Raw genomic sequence first — 11,602 nt, 5'->3', positions numbered from 1 at the left:
TCACCATTCCACGCCTGACTCGCCCTTGGCGGGAATGGGACACAGACTGGTAGTGCGAGCTGAGTGCAGCATGCCAGGTTGAATGGTCAAAACAAGCCCAACAGGCCCAAGCAAAATTCGGGCAAAGGTGCCACTGGCCACAGAGGTTTCTTGCCAGAAAAATGACACCCCAAAGGTCCCATAACATTACAAAATAACAAACTCTTATACATGAAATGGATTAGTAAAAATACATGTGTGATTAATATCATTCATAAACTTAGATGTTGAAACTAATTAAATCTTCTGTTAAAAGGAACAAATTTGAAAATTACTAAAAGGAAACAAAGATAAATCTCCAATCACTCAATAGAACAGGAAGCCAAAGATGGTATGCAATGTGTTTCCTTCCACCCACCTTGACCTCCCTTACCAAGAACTCTGACTACTCTGTTCAAATACAGGGTGAAGAAAGGGCCTGATTTCACATGGGGTAGGTTGTGCCCCTGGAACTTGCACTGGCCCTGTCCCTAAACCTGCCACCTGGTGGCCCTGGCTGCAACTTGTACTCATACTCCCTCTTCCCCCTCTCTCAAAGCCTCTTCTTACAGAGATGGGTAGGAGGTGGGATCTGTCCCATGGACCTTGGCCACATACTCCAGGACTTTCATCTTGTTGGTTTTAGTGTGGGCTCTTGGACTCTACAGGAACTCGTAGTGTGCAGGATCACTGCTGGGCACCTGGTGGTACTCCAGGTAGTTTTCCTGCACCCAGTCTTGGGTGAGCAGCTTCCTGGGCTTCCCATAGACACTGTGCTTCTTCCCAGAATACAGCCCCATCACACTCAGGGTTTCCCATATGACCTCTTCAGGGGTGCAGTTGCCCTCCATTATAATCGTGCACAGGACCATTATCTGGAGGTCTGCATTGGGCTTGCTCTGATCATCACCCAGCAGGCCGTCATAGGAGAGGCCCAGGGAAGTGACAAGGATGTAGGAGTGGCCAGTGGTATCCACTTCCTTCATGTCAAAAAAAAAAAAAAGACCAGCCACATGCACTTGAAGATCACAGGAAAGTAATCCTTATAATTTTTGATGACACTCTCTAGCATTTCTGCCTTTGTGATTGTCTCCTTGACTCAATACTTGTAGAGCAGGAAATGAACCAACTCAGTCACCTTCCCATCAAGTGCTTCTTGGAACAAGGTCTTCAGGTCTGCTGGGTCTGGTGAGGTGCCTGGAGCCTCCTCTTGGCTGCTGGAGCCCTCATTAGATTGGCTCCATAGAGTGTTGTCAATGGTAGTGGGGGAGGTAGAGGTTCCCTGAGGACTCTGGGGAGAACCAGGTGACCCAGCAGCAGGCAGCCCCTCCAGGGTGCCCACTGTCAGAGGAGAGGAGAAGGAGGCAGCCTCCTGTTCCTCAGCCAAGGGAGGCTGCACACCCACCAGGCCCAAAGCCTCGTCTCCTTCAGCCTCAAGGCTTTCCTCAGGCTCGCAGTGCTGATTCCTCTGCTCAGGAGACATGATGACTCTGGTCAGAATGGCGGAGTGTGGGCAGGAGCTGGGCAAGCGGGACCCACAGGCCTGAGGAGAGAGGGAGCCAGTGAGGGACCTCAGCTGAGAGCCGAACCTTGGAGGCTCTAACAAAAGCAGACTTATGGATCTTTTCATTTGGTGCTCCTCTGGGGCCTCCTGGGGCACCTATCCTCCTAGCTGGCCTGTTCACCGAGAACTTGGAGGAAGTGACAGTGTTACAGTGGGTAGCTAGTCAGGTATGAATAGGGAAGGAGAGGGTTCCCCCAGCCCCTTCACGCATGTGCACATGCATGCATGCATGCACACACACACACTAGGAATGTTGGGTGACCATTAGGCGATGGTCAAGTGGTTGTTAACTATTTCTGTAAAGTAATAATTGTTCACAGCCCTTGCCAGGGAAAGGCAGTCTCCTAATAGAAAACACCTGAAATGGATCAGCAGCTTCCCAATAAGATCTCAGGACTGGGGAGAAAGTAGCACAAGATCTCTGAAGTAGGCTGATATGCTTTGGCTGTGTCCCCACCCAAATCTCATCTTGAATTCCCACGCATTGTGGGAGGGACCCAGTGGGAGGTAACTGAATCATAGAGGCAGGTCCTTCCCATGCTGTTCTCATGATAGTAAGTCTCATGAGATCTGATGGTTACTATAAAGGGGAGTTTTCCTGCAAAAGCTTTTTTTTTTTTTTTTTTGCTTGCTGCCATCCATGTAAGATGTGACTTTCTCCTCCTTGCCTTCTGCCATGATTGTGAGGCTTCCCCAGCCACACGGAACTGTAAGTCCAGTTAAACGTCTTTCTATTGTAAATTGCCCGGTCTTGGGTATGTCTTTATCAGCAATGTGAAAACTAATACATATGCCAACATAAAACCCCAAGTCAAGAGGTCAAGCTGTGACTTTGGTTTCTCAAGTTGACTACTTGGCCCTCTTCTGAGTTATACTTTTCTTGTTTCCTTTCCTTCCTTTCCTTACTGTTCTAAAGCTTTGTGTTTTGTTTGTTTGTTTGTTTTTTGCCTCAGTCTTTCCTTCTGCCTTTGGCCCCTCAGTCGAATTCTTTCTTCTGAGGAGGTAAGAACTGAAGTTGCTGCAGACCTATATGGATACACCACCAGTAACTCAGGGTAACTTGGGTACCTGCCACCACTAACAAGAGGGCTCCTCAGGGTGCAGCTTGTCAGCAGAAGCCACGGCTCCAGCACTAACAGTAGGACAGGTGGGGTTGGAACTTTGGAGTCCCCTCTGCTCTGGGGCCGGTGGAGCCCTTTGTATACATTTAAAGTAAACACCTCACCTTGCCTGCTGGCAATACCTGGGCCTCCTCTGCTGTATGACTTCAGGACACTGCCTCAGACCAAGGCCCAAACCTCTCTGAGACCTGGGAGAAAGAAGTGAGGGGGCACCACACGGAAAATTCTGCACGGGATTCCCAAGGCTGACAGAAGGAGCAGGTTTCAGGGGTGCCTCCTCTGTCTGTGTTCCTCCAGGTATTCAGATTTATTCCCGACAGGGCCCAGCCCTTTCGCTCCTGCTCAACTGTGGATGAGTCTTGTGTGCCAAGGCCACCATCTTCCTGGGACCCCCAAGGAGAAAGTGGGGGACCATGTCCCTTCTCCACAGGCCTGCCTTGGGCCTCCCAGGACTGATAGCAGAGGCAGATTTCCTAGGTCCAGGATAACAGGTCTGCTGAGTCCTCTCTCAGGGCTCTAGGGGACTTCTCTCTTTGCTGGCCTGAGGCTCTACTCCTCATATTACACCCCTCTCGTCACTGGCACCCCAAAGACACAGCAAAGATGTGCCACACACAGCCAGCACTCCCAGGACCTCCCAGGGTCGAGGTCCTCTGAGTCCTCCCTCTTCTTCCTCCTCTTGATGCTGTCAGCTGAGCCTCACCCCTTTGTGGACCTGAATCTATATCCCTCAAATTCCCAAGGCCAATTGAGAAGGTGCCTCAGTCTCAGAAAGAAGTGGAGTAGGCCCCCTGTTCTGGGTTGCTGGGTCCCCTCAGGCCTGCCTTGTCTCCCAGCCGGGCCTGGACCCACCTTCTGCTCCCCTGAGGCCGTGCTCATGATTCCAAGCCCCTTCCCTCCATCAGCCCCCGATGTGAACATCAGGATCCACATGCCTGTCCACCATGCCCGGAACTTCCCAGGGCTGACAGCAGAGATGGAGCCTCGCTCTGTGGGATCTCAGCCCTCCTTCAGGGCCCGGACCATGATGCCTGGCAGGCAGAGCATGGGTCCTGCCCTTTCTTAATCAGCCCTTCCCTGGTCACACCAAGCTCTGTCTCCAGAATGCCCTACGGCTTAAGTGGCAGTGGAGCCGGGAGCGGCCCAGCCTGAGAAGTCTGCCCCCAGGTGGCCCAGGGCTGGCAGCAGGGGTGGCACTGGGTTAATTGGGGTCCTCTCTCTGGGGTAGGGGCATCCTCAGTCTTCCTCAGTGTCTCACCTTGCCTCCTCACAGAGCCAGGGCCTGTTTCCCTCCACCAATCTCAAGCTGCCACTCAGAGCGAGGCGCTCTTGCTATCCTCTGACCCCTGAGGCCACGTCAGTGGCGTGACATCCGGCCCCCAAGCCTGGGGCTTCCCTGGGTCGACAGCAGCAGCGGAACTGGATTCTTCCAGGCATGGGGGTAGGAATGGTTATAGGGACCCTCAAGCTTCCCTTAGGGTCCTGACATTGATTCCTTGCAGAGCCTGGACACCCTGCCCTCTGCCAATTGGGTCTGCTCCCTTCACACCAAGTCTCTGACTCCCAGTCCCCTGAGGTGGCAGTGGTGGGAGGCGTGTGTTCAGGGCGACAATATTGCCAGGATCTTCCAGGACTGTTAGAAGGGCCTGAGCTGGATTCTCTGGTTCCTCTACGAGGGGAGGGTGGACTCTCAGTCCTCACTCAAGAGGATCCTCCTCCTGGCTCTTGGATCTTTGATGAAGCCATGGGCAGGAGATACTCTGTTTCTGCCACTTCTGAGCATTTGCCCAGCTGCATCTCTTGCAGAGAATGGCTGCGGGTCCCAGGCCAGGTACTCCCTGCAGAGCGGCAGCTTCTGTGATTGTAGTGACCTCTGGGAGAAGACACACACCTTCCCAAGGAAGCTCTTCCCCAGCCACAGGTCGAGTTTGCAAATCTGTTTTCCTAAAATATTTGTTTTTACATTAAATAGGCTGAGCAGCAGCATGAAATTTGGGGAGTCCTGCCATTAGAATTATCGAGTATTTCATAGCTCAGTGCAGTGATTTTCATTTTTAAACTTTCATTCAGCATCAGAAATCATACTTAACCTCATTATGCCTGTTTCATTCTAATGCTCAACACTCTGTTTGTAATCCATTCTTTATGTTCAGTTAAGCCAATTCACCTATTAATGTGGTTTTAGGTGGTTATTAGCACAGACTGGAGCTGTTTCAATGAAACCAGACTACTGGCACCTGTGGTCTCAGGTGCCACCTGACATTTTCACACTGGAATAGGGGCAAAAATTTAAACATTTCCTTCTACACATCCTGTCATCTTCCTTCTATGCCAGCTATGGACTCTTCCTAACTTCCTTGACACTCTGACCACTTCGATTACAGGTACCAGTTAAACACAGTCTTCATTCTCCCCCAGGGCTTTGCTTTGTTGTTTAGATTTTGTTGTTGATACTATTTGTTTTTTTATTTTATTTTATTCTTTCTTCTATAGTTTTCCAGGATTGATTTTGGTAGTTGAGGGCAGAAGTCCAAGCCTGACATTCATCTTGGCAGCTAAATTTTAAGCATTATATCTGTAAATCTTGAATAAGAAAAATTGATATCTTTTCAATAGTCTGTTCCCTATTAAGGCATATAGAATATGGCTCTGTTTATCTGGGAACTTTTTGACCTAAATCTATCAGTACTTGCATAGTTGTTTCCATAAAGATCTTGTATGCTTTGTCTGTCTCCATTGGATAATTTCTAGATTTTGTTGCCATTGTGAATGGGGTATTTTCTATTACTTGTTCTGAATAGTTATTTATTTGGGTTGCAAGGATTTTGATTTTACTGTAGTAATCTTCTGTATACTATTTTTCTGAAGTCTGTTATTTGACTATTCCATCTGCACAATTCTTTGAATTTTCTAGATAATCATATTGTCGTACCAAATATTAAATCTGTTCAATATTTATACTGATTTTTTTTGATATCCACCTCTCTGGCCTTATGTTACAATGTAATTTCCAAAGATAGAGGTTATAGCATAGTCCTATGACAATAATTCTTCTGACATTTCATATTTGGGTATGCTGGCCAGTGATCGTAGGAAAAGCTGATTTCCTTCTAACCTCATTTTGCTAAAACTTTTGACCATGACCTTGTGTAGAATTTCCTCCAGAATCTTTTCTGTACCTATTATACCTATTAAAGTGATCACTTTTTAAAATCTTAATTCGATAACGTAGGAAATCACAACTGAAAATTGTTTTATATTAAATCATGTTTTTGTTCCTTGGACACAATCCGTTAATTCACTTCTATGTTGAATATGCTACTAATTTAATTAATATATTTGCCTCTGTGTGAGTGAAGTTTGGCTCAAGTGTTTTCACGGTGCTGTCCTCCTCTGGTACCTGAATGAAGAATGGTTAGCTTGGGAAAATAATTTGAATAATTGCCCAACTTTTCGTATGCCTTGGAAGAGTTTACTTAAGGTGGCTTTGAGCTTTACCTGATAACATTGTAGAATTGGCCTCCGAAGCTGCCTTGTCCACATTTGAGGATGGCTTGAGCTTAGATTAGTTTCACTTTTTATTGTTTGGTTAAAGATTTGAATTTCTTTTTGTATCAATTTGTTCATGTACTTATTTTCCTAAAATATTATCCATTTCACTTAGGATTTCAAATTAAATATCATATTTATTTCAAAAATATTTTCATTACAAGCATTTTCAAATACACCTAATAATAGGGTAAATACTATAATTAATCTAATATACCAGACTTTCAGTATCAATAATCTTCAACTCATGGCCAATCTGGTTCTAGTTATACCCGTACCTACTCCGCATAGCAGAAACTGAAATAATGTGGAGCAAATCCAAGACACCATGTGATCTCATCTCCAAATACATCAGAGTGCATTTCTAAAGATAACTACTCTCTTATAAAACATAAAGCCAACATTATTATCTTTCCTAAACATGTAAGCAAGTCATTAATATAATGAAATGTTCACTTATTTGTCACACGTATCTGGTGGACATATGCTCCTGTTAAAATGCAGTTTCTTTGAATCGGTTTGCAAATATGATCTATACATTGTGTTTATGTTCTTAATAGCCACCTTAAGTAATTTATAGATTCCCCCACATTACCTTTTTTTGAAACTCATTTGTTGAAAATGAAGACATGCCTTGTGTTCTGTCCAGTTTCCCATACTCCGGATTTTGCTGAGCGCAATACTTCTCTTCCTGCATTACCTATCTGTTTTTCCATGTTGCCTAGTTTTTCCATTAAAGCCTCTTAAATTTTTAAAAATAGTTATTTTAAATTATCTGCCTCCTAATTCCAATATCTGAGTCATATTAGAGTCCAGTTCTGTTGATTGTCTTGTCTCTTCAGACTATGTATTTTCCTACTCTTTTGCGTGTGTCCCTTGCAATCCTTTTGTTGAGAGTGAACGTGTTGTATGAGGTCATAGGAACAGAGGCAATTAGATCTCTACAGTGAGGATGTATGTCAATTTGGCTAGGAGTTGGGCTTTATTTCTTATAGCTATAGATACCAGAGGCTTCAGATTCCTCTAGTGTCCTTGTTTTTGTCTTCCGTTTTATTAATTGTGGCAAATGTGTAATGCTAATATAAGAGGATGGTAATAGGGAAAACTGGGTGTAGGGTATATGAGAATTCTCTGTACTATCTCTGCAATAATTCTGTAAGCCTAAACATTTTCTAAAATAAAAAGTCATTAATAAAGAATGACTTGTTGGACCCCATTGGAAGGAACAAGAATAACCACCCCTCACATTGAGAATTGGCTCTGCAAGAGAGAGAATAAAACATTTATCCTGCATTTCCTGTACTAACTGTATTTCAGGATGACACAGTAGCTACAGTTGATGAGGAAAGTTTCTTCCTAATGGAGAATTCCAGCTGAGGAAAATGCAACATATGAGAGAAAAGGAAAACAAGTATTTGCAATATCCAGCAATGCAACTGATGCAATCCATGCTAATCAATGGATGAAACATTGTTGAAAGGTTGATGACGCACTCTGCAATGGAGGAACAAGGCTGTCTCCACCTCTCCACCTGAGCCCACTGATCAGAGCCAATATGATCAAGGGTTGAACAGCCAGAAGTTGTATGCCTCCTGCTGGAGTACAGTAGGAAGCACAAAGAGCCTCCTATGTGTACCTTTCCCCCCAACAAAAAGCCAAACCTGCTTCTGGCCTCCACCTGAGGTGAACTTTGAAAGATAGGAAATCCAGTCCTGGATTAAGACATCTGGCCCCTCATTGAAGACACAGAGTCTACTCTGGAATGAGCACTAGGTGTCACCAGACAGCCTTCTGCTTTGTTCTGCACCCAGTCTTTACACATGCACCATTGTCCTGCCCACCGCAGCAGTGCCACAGCAGCAGGCCAACAGCCTTGCCTGTTCAATGCCAATGGTGCCTTCCATCCCCTTTATCCCGAGAGAAAGGTTTCTGGACACCTAGACCTGTATTCTGTACCCAATCCTCAGGTCAAGTCAGTAACCTGGAATAGAAACCTGGATCCAAGAAGCCAGTTCATGGTACAGTGCAGCTGACCTGGCTCTGAGGCAGTCCATGGCTCAGAGGATCAGGGAATACCCTTCACCTGGCTCACCAGACCAGTGTCTCTAGACCCTGCCTTCTACACTCTGTTCCAAGGCCCCGAGCGACTGCATGTCTTTGTTCTCTTCTAGACGATTGCTCTTATAATACTGTTAGCATTCCTTCCTAGACATCCTCGGTTCTCTCTCGAGATATCTCTTCTGTGAGGCCTTCTATGAATACCATTGTAAAAATTGCAATCCCTCCTTCCACCCAATTGCCAGCACTCCTTATTTAGCTCTCTCGATTCAATTTGTTTCCATAGCGTTTGTCACCATAAAACCTACTTCACCTGTAACTTTGTTCCGCAGTTCATTGTGTGCCTGCCCCTCCCCTCCCGCTAGAATATAAGCTCCACAGAAGCAGGGAATTTGTTCAATGCTGTATCCTCAGAGCTTAGAGCAGTGCCTGGCAAACAGTATATGCTCAGTCCTCAACTGTGGGACGCATGAAGAACTACAGCTCCATGGTCCTAGTATTCGCAGCCTCTGCATTGGAGCCTCGTGGCATTTTCAGTCCTCCCAATTACCCAGCAATCAAAGTTTAAATGCATCCCAGCACCCTCTTATTGTTGAGTCATGGAACAGGTAAGCAACTGAGCTCTAGGGACTCCAGAGACCTGCTGCCCCAGCGCCTGGTCTGTGCTCCTGGCATCCTGGGGAAGTCAGCAAGGCAGGGCTACAAACATCAGTGGCTATCTGAGCACTCTCTCTTGCCAGTAGGCAGCTGTGGCCCTTGTCCCAATTCCCTGCTCCTCTCTCTGGTCGTTTGGGTCTGCAAGCAGCCAATGTCAAGGTCTCACATGTCTCTGGGTTTCAGCTGGGCCTCAAAGGGATTTATGTAACATTCAGTTCAAGTAACACTTTCCCATTGATTCCTGGACAAGCTCTAGACAGAAGTCCCATGTTCGCCAATGACTTTGATGCTACTTCCCTGGAGAAAGTAGGAAGGGTGGCCAACGTGGTTTGCAAGGTTGCATTCATCTGGAGAATGCTCCATCATGATTTCTCCCCAATGCCAGTAGACAGGTGCCATCCCTGCCTTTGTGCACACCGTTCCTTGCTGCGTGAAGTTATTTGAGGAATCATTACACATTCTCCAAGAGGTAACATAACATGATTTCATTCGCTCATTCATTCAATATTTATCCAGCTCCTCATATGCTCCAGGCACTGACCTAAGTGCTGGAGATACTATATTCACTATAAAAAGGGCTTCCCGCCTCCGTGGTGTTCTTCCTAATAATGCATAATCATGCATCCCCTTCTAATCGTGAGAAGACATTAGACCCACTGAAACTGAGGGATGTTCTACAAAAATCAGACTAGTATTCCTAGAGTCCTCCAAGACAGATTTGATGCCAAGATGGGGAAGAAGGAAGAGTATGTTGGAGCCCTAGGTCCTTGCAGACATGTTCTGGAGATACACACTGGGGTTTGGGAGCACAGCAGGAGGGACTGTGGAGTGCGCAGAACCCTCCAGGGAGAGGTCAGGGGAGCAGTGCAGGAGTTTGAGGCTGCACAAGAATGACATGACCTCCATGGGAAGAGCACACTACTCACCCTCCTTCTGAGATGAAGCATTCTCTTCCCCTTCCTTTAGCCATGTGACAGGGTCTGGTCAGGTGAGGAGAGGAGTGACACAGATGGGGAACTGGCACCAGGTCCTCAGGGGATGGCAGGCAAGAAGCTGGGTCTCATGAAGCTATGTGAGGCAGATTCCATAGAAAGAGACTCGGGAGCTTTGGGTTTCATTCTCACATCCTGAGAACACATCCAGAGACTTAAGTCATACACATTTGCTCCCTTCTATGCGAGATGCCAGATTCTGTACTTTGAAGGCCCTGGGCAGGGATGGAGGTCTTCACAGGAAGCAACACCCCATAGGAAGCTGACTGCAGGAATTCCTGCATTGCCGTCTGCACCCTTTGGGCCCTGAAGCATGACCCATCAGTATTTTAAGAGCCACGATGTGTCCTTGAATTGGAGGCTGGCAGCCAGCAGTCAAATGCCCTTGTTGGGATTGCAAGTTTCCTTCTCCTGGGGCCCATAGTTGTGTTCTCATGTCCCCTGCTGCTGTGTCCACACTGCCCCAATCGGGCCTCAGTCTGCCCAGCTTGGGGCTTTGCGCTTCCTCTCTCCCCACTAACTACTGCTCAAGACCTGGAGCTGATGCTCATATGCGATTATCATTGTGATAAATTCCCTGGTAAGGATCTCCTTCCAAGGTCTTGTGGTGACAGAACTGGCAGGAGATGATGAAGCCTTTTGGGGAGTCTCCTAGTGAATAATAAGCATTCTGATGTGATGAGTGACAAATCACGATGATTAGGAGATATTATTCAAATAATTCCCCAGGTAATGCCTGGCTTTTGATTAACCGATCACCTTAAATGGGTGACTATGAGGTTTTGCTTTCTCAGGCTGATGATCCAGAGAGGTGGGGCTGGGGTCTCCTAGCAGAGGCAGCTAGGGCCTCGGTGTCCCCAGACAGGCAGTTAAAGAAGACTAAAGGCTGTAGCAGATGGTGGGGGCATTGAGTATCGGGACACTCCGCAGTCCCCAGAATACTCCCAGATCCACGTTAGGACTTGGAAAGCAGCTGGGTGTGAGAGGGCTTTGGGGTCCTGAGGGATTAGGCTGTGCTGAGCATCAGCCACCCCAGGAGGGGCGTGAGGAGAAGCACCTGCCAGATCCAGCTGTACTGCCCTGGGCCGGCTGTGGGGAGAGGGACATGGGAGCAGAAGGAGGCTGAGGTGAGCTGGAACCCTGGACCAGGTCATTAGGTGGGTGCTCCCAGGAATGGCCTGGGTCAGACCCCTGTGGGCGCTCCAGGAAGGAACAGGACATTACTGGAAACAGCGACATCACATGTCCCTTCTTGGAGGGAGCCAGTGGGTGTGGAAAGTGGTGCCCTAGGCAGTTAAGGACATCCCAAGTACCTCCCCATCTCCCACATGCACAGCCTTTTCAGGAGTCATTTCCAGGATCCAACATCCTCACCCGTATCCTTACATGCTGACATACCAGGGCCCAAGCCTGTTGCATGTGTTGGAAGCCAGATAAAGTTGATCCAAGAAGATTATTTGATTTTTCAATAAACCATTATTTAATAAATATATCATGATCCCCAGTGTGTGCTAAGGCTTATCACGGGCACCAGTAGTTCGAAACATGGCATTCAAACCTTGCTTTGAGGTGCTCATGATCCAATAGGGGTATGTGGCTGGGTTAGTAGATTCTTTCTGCATGGTTTCAGAAGAGCCAAGGTG

The 11,602-nt window shown here is 46.9% G+C and overlaps 1 pseudogene; it reads right to left on the bottom strand.

The window, feature by feature from the left end:
• Positions 1-1,000: 1,000 nt before the first annotated feature.
• Positions 1,001-10,243, bottom strand: LOC129138705 (putative melanoma-associated antigen 5P; annotated as a pseudogene).
• Between the last annotated feature and the right edge of the window lie 1,359 nt (positions 10,244-11,602).

The sequence above is a fragment of the Pan troglodytes genome, chromosome X (assembly GCF_028858775.2).
Source record: "Pan troglodytes isolate AG18354 chromosome X, NHGRI_mPanTro3-v2.0_pri, whole genome shotgun sequence".
NCBI classification, from domain to species: Eukaryota; Metazoa; Chordata; class Mammalia; order Primates; family Hominidae; genus Pan; species Pan troglodytes.
Note: the sequence above shows the minus strand (reverse complement) of the source record. Positions and strands in the feature narration are given on the sequence as shown.